An 8989-nucleotide genomic window follows, 5' to 3' on the forward strand; every position below is an offset into this window, starting at 1 on the left:
CCTTCCAGGGGCTCAGTTTCAGCATGGAATTGGCGCTCAGGCGCTCTGAATTGGCGCCTGAGCGCCCGGAACAGCCCAAACTCGTGATTTTTGCCTATAAATAGGATTTTAGTCATTTTCTTTGGTAATCTTGGATACTACTTTCATTTTTACATAAACTCAGAGGTAGAGGAGCATCTAGGAGAGTGTGAGAGGGCTTCTAAGCTTGTAATTCAAGTTTATAGCCAAGCATGGCTCTAATCTCTCTTCTTTTGCTTTGGATTTCTTTGTAAGACTTTTTATATTTGAGTTATAATCTTAAGTTCTTTCCCACATGTTCTTCTTCTTCCCTTTAATCCCATTTTCTGAATTTCAATCTAAGCTTGTATGCATGCTTGCTTTATACTATTCTATAATCAGAACGGAAGTTTGTTATAGATTAGGGAACTGATTTGGGATTACCCCTTCTATACTTGCTACTAGGAATAGAGGAAGGGTTGGTGTTTGATGGCCTGAAATTGCATGATCTAAAACCTCATATAAATGACTAAGTACACAAGGAATTGGGCTTAGCTTTTAGTATGAGAGAATTGCTTATGTGAGGAATCAATAAGTGGGTAACTAGGCTATATCATCAAGGAGAGATCCATGAGAACATGTGCATAGAATGATGTGCTTAAATTGACTAGTTGAACAAGAACCCAAAGCATGTTATTTTCTGAATTGTCTTTTTATTTTCCTTTTTCCTTATTACTACTTCAACATATCTCTTATTCAATAAAACCAACCTTCAAACTCAAAGCTTAAACTGAATTTAGTCACTCACAATTCCTGTGGTTCGATATTTAAAACCGGGTGGATTCGTACACTTGCGAATTGACCAACATGAGGCATGCGCCTCAGTCAACGCTTATCATGCATACGCCTGGGTCCATGCGATTCCATGTCTCCTTGTCTCCCTGTCCCCCTGTCGCGTGGCAGCCATGGTTGATGTGCCTTGACTTCGCTTCTTCCCAAACGCATCAAGCAAACGCCTGGGCTGACGCGCATGTCATGATACCAACAGATTCAGATTCCTCCTTGGGAATGAAGGGAATCTCTGACGGAAAGAAATGCCTTGCATTCGTGTCATGTGGGGCGAATGGCACGTTTGGGATTCGCGTTAGGTGGAGCGGATCCCACCTCCTTGCCACGCTGGCTAAAAACACACTATTCCTGTAAATTCCATTTTTTTCACCCCTTTTTCGTAATTATTTTTTTTTCGCATTATTCATATTTTTTTCCCCCATTTTTCCCCCTGTGAACATCTATTGGTTCGATTCCCCAATTCACATGACTTTTCTTAGTTTCGAAAACAAATCAAAAAATCAATGCTTTATCAGGAGAAAATGTTGTAAATTAAGGGAGCATAAGCTTCTACATTGTTATAAAGATTAATTTTATATGATAATTATTTTAAAATTATATACATAAAAAGTATTTTATCTTTTAAACTTAATCAATCAAGAAACATGATAGATATATGTGTAATTAACTTTATGGTTCTGTTATGTTTAACATGGGTCAACCAAACGCAACATACATAATATTATTGTCCTGTTTCATCATGTTCAGTCCCGTTCTGTACTGTTCTGTCCTGTTTCGTTATGTCATCAAACGCTACCTTAGCATCTTGTGGAGGTTTGACGGTCATTACTTTGACAAAAAATGTGCAAAGAAAAATGATGTGATATACATGAGCAGGACAAATGACACATGGCTAAGGCGTGTTTGGATAAACAATGTATTTAAGCGCATCTGATATTATGCGCTAAGTTAATGTAATGAACTTATTGCAATAGGCTGAAAATAGGTTATGGGTAGGGTATATTTTTCGATATTCATCCCAATATTGTGTATCGTATGGTCCAGTGGTAAACTTAATATATATTACTTGTCAATTAACGCACAATGGCGCAGGAGAATGAACTTGAATAATCTTCCCATCAGTCCTAGGGTCAAATCCTTCTCACACCATTTAATTTTTATTTTTGGACAAAATAGACTATAAAAAATGGAAAATGCTCCAGAACTAAGAATAACTTTAGATAAAAGAAAGCAAAATTAATATTTTTGTTCAAGCTTTGGTCACCCCAGTGTCAAAATCCTGGCTCCTTGGTTACAAGTAAGTATAAACTTTTTTTCATAAAATAATTTGAACATCTTATGAAAATAATGTCACAATCACGTATAGGTAGACCATAAATTATTTACATAAGCTCTTACAAACACTTCTATAAGTTTTTATGCTATAAAATAAGTTCAAATAAACTATTCTGAACATAACCTATATATACATATCATCCCCAAAACAATTCATTCTCTTAAATTTAATTATACTAAACTTAATCTAATTTCATCAAGTTTTAGAACAAAGTGACTCTAACCCTAGCTAGGAGAGGGAGAATCGAAGGAAGACTAAAACGGTGTTATTCCCTATATGGAGCCACCGGTTGGCTGCAAGCGTATTGGTCTTCGCAACCACAGAAATAAAACCAACTCAAATAAATAGTGAAACTGGGAAACATCAACAGATGTTGATGTGCAGATTCTTAATTGAAACACTTTCTATATCCCATAACAGCTGCTTATTGAACATGACACAATTTAATATAGCTGAGAAAATTGATCTTGTTACAGCTGCTTTCATGAAAAGATTGACTCATGCATCTTCAATTCGGCTTAGGAAACTGACCTTGTCACAGCTGTTTTAATGAACAAGCATTTTCATTCCATTCAGCTGAGAAATTGACCTTTTCATCCTAAACCTTGCTCCCATGAGAAATTTATTCATGGGGTCCTTGTCAATAACAAAATGTTGCTATAAATTGTGAGTATATTTTTGTAGGCAAATGTTAGTTGTTAGTAATGTTAGTCAAATAGTCCTCCTCAGGGTTCGAACCTTGGACCCTTCACCATTTATTGCACCCAACCCTTATGTCCCTAACTCTTACCACTTGAGCTACCCCTTGGGGACGCTATAAATTGTGGGTGAGAAGCCTCAGAAAGAAACAAATAAAAAAGAAAAATAGAAAGAAAGTAAAAAAATACAATAGAGGCTCCGCATGGGATTTCCTCTATCATTCTGGACGATTAATTGTCTCATTGACTTCTTTTTAATTGATTGAAATCGAATTTCAAAAAAAAAATGTGCCATCAAAATATTTGTCATATTTGTAATTTTTAGAAGGGCGTGAGTGGAAAGATATGTTAGCCAATGTATGAGTGGTTAGTCGTTTGTTGAGTGAGAATGATTAGCCGACTTAATGGAACTTTGCATAGGGAGGGACAAGAATATGTCCAAGTATGAGCTTAGAATATAGATTTAAACATGTGGAAATTGGATGTGATACCTCTCCTTTAATATATATAGGATCCGAATAAATGCAAGAAGCCTGAGACCGACGCAGAGGCGGATGTACCGCTTGGCCATCTTGGGCCTGTGCCTAGGCTCTGGCCAAAAAAAAAAATTTCTTTGGCCCAAATCACAATTTGGGTAAAAAAAAAAAACAAAAAAAGGGCAAATGTAAAGGTAAGGGAAAAATTCAGGGACTACTTCATAAATGTGCCCAGGCTTTCCAAAATTTCTGGTTCCGCCACTGGACCGACGTATAGAATATGAGGAAGACTAATATCTCAATGTGATGAGGATTGAGAGACACAAACACCCCATGATCTCTAGTGGATTATATTGTGCACGAATAGGACATGAGTTAGTTGTTATAGATCTGAATAACTGTTGTAGTCATTCGAAACTCTCCCTATAAATAGGAAAAAAGTTTTTTATATAAACACACAATCAAATCATTAATCAAAATATAAAGTTCTCATAGACTCCGAATCTGTTTATTTTTCATTTATTTTACTTCATTTCAGCCTGTATTTATTCCTTCTAGTCATTTTATTTAAGTTTATGCTTATTTATTTAACCGCTTTAGTTGTTTTATTAGCCGTTTTTCTCCTTACCTTAGTTAGCATTCAACTACCTAAAATCTCACCTTTCAATAACAATAACTACGAGCTTTTTAGAGTATCTGTGTAACTTTCATTGAGGAACATAGTCTCTTTATCAAGAAATCATCCATTTAGGGGATCATTGAGTTAGTTTCTCAACCGACTCACACACTAATTTCTAGACCTAAATTTATTTGATCACAAAAGAATATTTTTTAATTAACAAGAAGCTTAAGAGCAATCTTGACAAGGGAATCTTTTTTAATATTCAAGTGTTCGATCTTCTTCCATTAAAATCATGTCACCTACTCATATATGGTTAATTATTTATACTTTTTTGAGTTTATTTTTTTTCAAAACGGACAGTTACCACTAATTTTATTCTAGGGAAGTACTGAGTGTTTCGTGGTGTTGGCTTCGGTGAGACGGTTAAAAAGTGAACCACGGTGGTTCAGTTTAACCACAACCATTAGATATAATAATTTAAAATTGAATGATTGAGATTAATTGTGGTTGAGTCTTTAATTGACTAAAATGTCCTTCAACCCAATTTCAATCCACCACCACCCTCAATAGCTTCCACACCTCCAACGCCCCTCTCCCACACCTCCGACCGGCCACCACCAACGCTGCACAACGAGACCATATACCAAAACTTCCGGATCTGAGCCTTTTAGGTCACCTCCATCAACGAGTTCTAGTGTAGATGAACAATCAAAAAAATGTCAAGATTTTCTTCCATTAAAAACCAAAACAGTTAGATTCCAACCATTAAAATGCAAATCCATATTACTCTTCTCAGATCTGGTTGTATTGTTGCAGCTTCTAGGTGTAGATCAGAGGAAGAGAGAATAATTTTTTTGTAACTCAAAAGCTGTTAAACAATACTAAAAAGTATAATATGATGTAACAAAACAAAACCAACGACAAGAACAATCAACAACACCACCGACTTCCTTCATCAATATCCCTTAAGATTAGAAAGGAGGAAAATCTTGATCTGTTCAGATCCGAAGGCACGGTGGCGGTGGCTTCTAACCCGCTCAGATCTGAACATTTGAGCGTCTCACTCATTCCATTAACAGAGGAGAGTGGAAAAACCCAGAAAGCAGTGGAAGAACCCAGAAAGAAAGGAAGGAAAAGAGAAAATAAAATAAAAAAACATGGGCATTTTTGTCTTTTCATTTAAAAATTCACTGAACCACGGTGGTTCATTTTGAAACCAACTCACCGAAGACTTCGTCGTGTTTCGTGCTCTAGTAGTACTGAAGTTTTTCTCCTTGACAAGATAAATACAAAACTCACAATACCAACACCACCCACCCAAGAGGCCACCCGAGCAATAAGAACTAAAAAAAATTATCAAAGACCACATATACTTTAGAGTTGCTCCACTACTTTTTTAAATGAGAGTGTTTGGGATCCTTGGATTCATTGTTTAGAGTATAAACGACTAAATTGTAAATTATAAAAGTTGTTATAAAAGAAATTATGACAAATTAAATCTAAAGAATATATTTTCCTATTTACCCAAAAAAAAATCTAAAGAATATGAAATTCCGTGAGTTTCGTACTTTTAATTACATCGATCAGACATATCACATCATTTAACATTACGATGACTTTATTAAAATTAATAATTTATTTTCTGTAACTACCTAAATTACCCACAGATAATCTGTAATCACAATTTCTGCCACACATTTCTTAATTAACTCAGTAGAATTTTAGTTAAAGGTTTTTCCACTTCCCCCAAAACAAGAATATTATTATAAAAAAGTTTAACGTTAAATTAACGAAAAAGGATAATACTAACGCTACTCTTCTAGTAGCCACGGTTCCACTCTAAGTAGCAGTGTCGCACTACTTTGTTAGCTATAATGCTATCTAATCTGACCTAGCCATACAATAAATTAATTCTCACTCCATGGCTAAACTTTATAGTTACTGATCTATATGAATTGTTAGCTAGAATTGATTGTTTATTTTATGATGTGTACGACACTTCATGCATGAATTGTCAACATGAAAGTTACATTTTAGAGACATTTAAAAATGAGATACCCTCAAATTCTTTGATCAACTAGCTAGAATGGTCCACCCACTAAGTAAAGCTTAATTTAATTTGTAGGGGTGTCTATTACTTCTCATGCCTTCGAAAATATTCAAGGCATTTTGAGGTGTCTCCACGTACTTGTACTTTGAGGTGTCTCCTATTTGTTTTCCATCTTAAGGGTTACACTTTCTATATTGAAAAGTAAGAATTTGTACCTTAAAATAATCGATAGTGAATGTCTGAATTGGCTCATGAAAATGTTGGGCGTTGTTAAATTCATCATGAATTTAGAAATTATTATCCGCGGTTTTGATTGCATAAAATGTTGGTCAAGTTAGTTTTTTATCGATATTTTACACAATCAGAAATTGCGAAAGATATCTTCTGAGTCCATGAAAGAACTTGCATATACAAAGACTTTCAAGGTCAATTTGACAATTCACTCAAAATCTGATTATTATGGGGTGCGACAGAATAACTATTAACGTTATAGATTGAAGAGCGTTTTTCTACAGAAAACAGAGACAAAAAAAAAACTAATGCCTACTGCACTACTAGAAAAACTAGTTTTCACATCGGGTATTTTTGAGTTTTAACATCGGTTTTTATCCGATGTAAACAATGTTGATGTGGTATCTCCTAACCTTTTCACATAGTTTCACATCGGTTAAGTCAACCAACTGATGTGAAATGTACACCTTTCACATCGGTTTAGTCAGCCAACCGATGTGAAATATATACCTTTCACATTCTGAATAGTTTATCTTGCTCATTCTGAATTCAAGTCACTGCTTGATTCTGAGCTTAGCTCCCCCTGAATCTAATACTTGATGAAAACGTTAGAAAAGTCTAGATTCTGAGCTAAATAAAATAAGAGTTCAGAGTGAAAAACTTATGACATAGATGAAATAGAGTAATCAGAGCGCATAAGTAATCAGAGTCAACGGACAAGGTATCAGAGTCTTGGGTATCAGAGTCAAACTAAAATCACTTCAGAAGAAGTGAAATGTATTCCTTGTATTTGCCCAGTGACACATCTATGGTCATAAAGGTGGAACTCTTAAATTCTCCAAAAGAAAATAAGTCACACTAACACATCTTACACATCAAAAACTGGGTTGTACTCCCCCTTTTTGTCATAAGCAAAAAGCTTGGGGTGTGAAAAACTTAGCTTGAAGTACAAGGTACTCCCCCTTAAAGAAGGTCTAAGTTTTAAGATAATTAAAACGATGCATGAATCAGAGTTAGGCGAAATAAATAGAAGAGTTAATGCACAAGGAGAACGTTTACCACCGGCCAAGGGAGTAAAGAAAGGGGTCAGTTACCAAGAACTTAACCTCGAGAAACTGTAGAAGCATTAACTTTCAGAGAGAAAGTGAAGCCTATATAAAGCGATGGAGAAAGAGGATAAGCTTCACAACTCGATCAAGTCCATAATCAGAAATGGCTTCATACATGGTTGCACTAGAAGAGCTCAGAAGGAAGGCCTTTGAGGAGGACTTGTTCCTTAATATAAGGCATCCAGAGGGTACAAAAACCATATCGGAGCTGACGAGGGAACTGCTAGAAGAGGACCTGCGTCCAGAGTTGAGGAATGACTTAGAAGAATTCCTGGCCTTCGTGGAGGAAGTGCAGAAACTCAGCCAGCTTGAACTGAAACTGCTGGAAGAGAAAGAAGTCATAGAAAAGAAGCTCAAGACTTCAGACGAAATTCTGGAGAGGGATGAGCTAAAAGACAGTCTCAACAACATCCAGTATGCACTGGATCGTCTGGAAAAGGAGAGGTCAGAGCAGCGCCAGGAGTGCAGGAGAATGAGGAAGGATCCACCATTCTAGATTTTTTAGGAAAAGAGAAAAATGTATGATGTAAACATAATGATTATGAATAAGAAAAAAATTTCAAACACAATGTGACAAATATATATATATATATATATATATATATATATATATATATATGTAAAGATAAACAGAACTAACAAAGCAAAAATAACTAGAGAAGCTAAAAGAAGAAAAATAACCAGAGTTTAAAATAAAACTAAGTTAAGCAAGAAAAACGAGGAGATCCTGAAGCTAAGGTTTATTAGAGCGACGCAGAAGTTCCATCATCATTTGCTTCATTTCTATCAGCATAGACTCATGAGTATCAAGACGTTGTTCCATGGTGTCGAGTCTGGACGAGCTGGACTGTGTAGAACTGGAAGGAACAGTCTGAGCAGCTTGAGGAGCTGGAATGGAAGCAGAAGCAGCAGGAGTAAACACTACTGGTGCAAGTGCTTGGCATCTAAGGGCTTCAGCCTCAGCGTCAAGTCTTTCTGCCTCTAACCGAGCTAGTTCAGCTTGAGCTGCTGCTTGGCGTGCAGCTTCTTCTGCTTGTTCTTTCGTTCTTCTGGCCTCTTCAATAGCTTCGAGAAGCTGATGTCTCTGTTGTTGTTCATGAAGAGCCACTCTTCTGGCAAACCTTTGCTTTGCAGCTGCTATCCTCTGATCTCTTTCAGCAATGAGAAAACTCATCATAGCAGGAACCTGAGCAACTAACCAAGTACTCAGATTATCCCATTCCTCAGCAACAGAGTCAGGATTCTCACTCAGGTTAGTGTGACCTTGCACGTTGCGTAGCATCAAAGAAGCTTCTTGATTAAACACATTGATGCACTCGGAGAGAGAGGTGGGTCTGAGGTGAGTGTAGGGAACTATGGAGAGGTATTGGTCTGGGGAGGTTGGGTGATTGCTGCTATGAGCTTCAGAGACACCTTGGGGAGAGCCAATGTCACAGGTTTGGTCATGAGGTTCAGAGGCTCCAAGGTGTGGTTCAGAAGCTTCAACCAGAGGATTGGTTGATCTAACAGAAGAGTGGTTAGACACAGATTGTTCTGGGTCTGGTTGAATTGGCTCTTGTTGGATAGGGTCAGGTTGAGCCTGTTGAGCCAAAGGGTCTGCCTCATGTAAGTGATTGGCCAA

The sequence above is a fragment of the Lotus japonicus genome, chromosome 5, assembly GCF_012489685.1.
Source record: "Lotus japonicus ecotype B-129 chromosome 5, LjGifu_v1.2".
NCBI lineage: Eukaryota > Viridiplantae > Streptophyta > Magnoliopsida > Fabales > Fabaceae > Lotus > Lotus japonicus.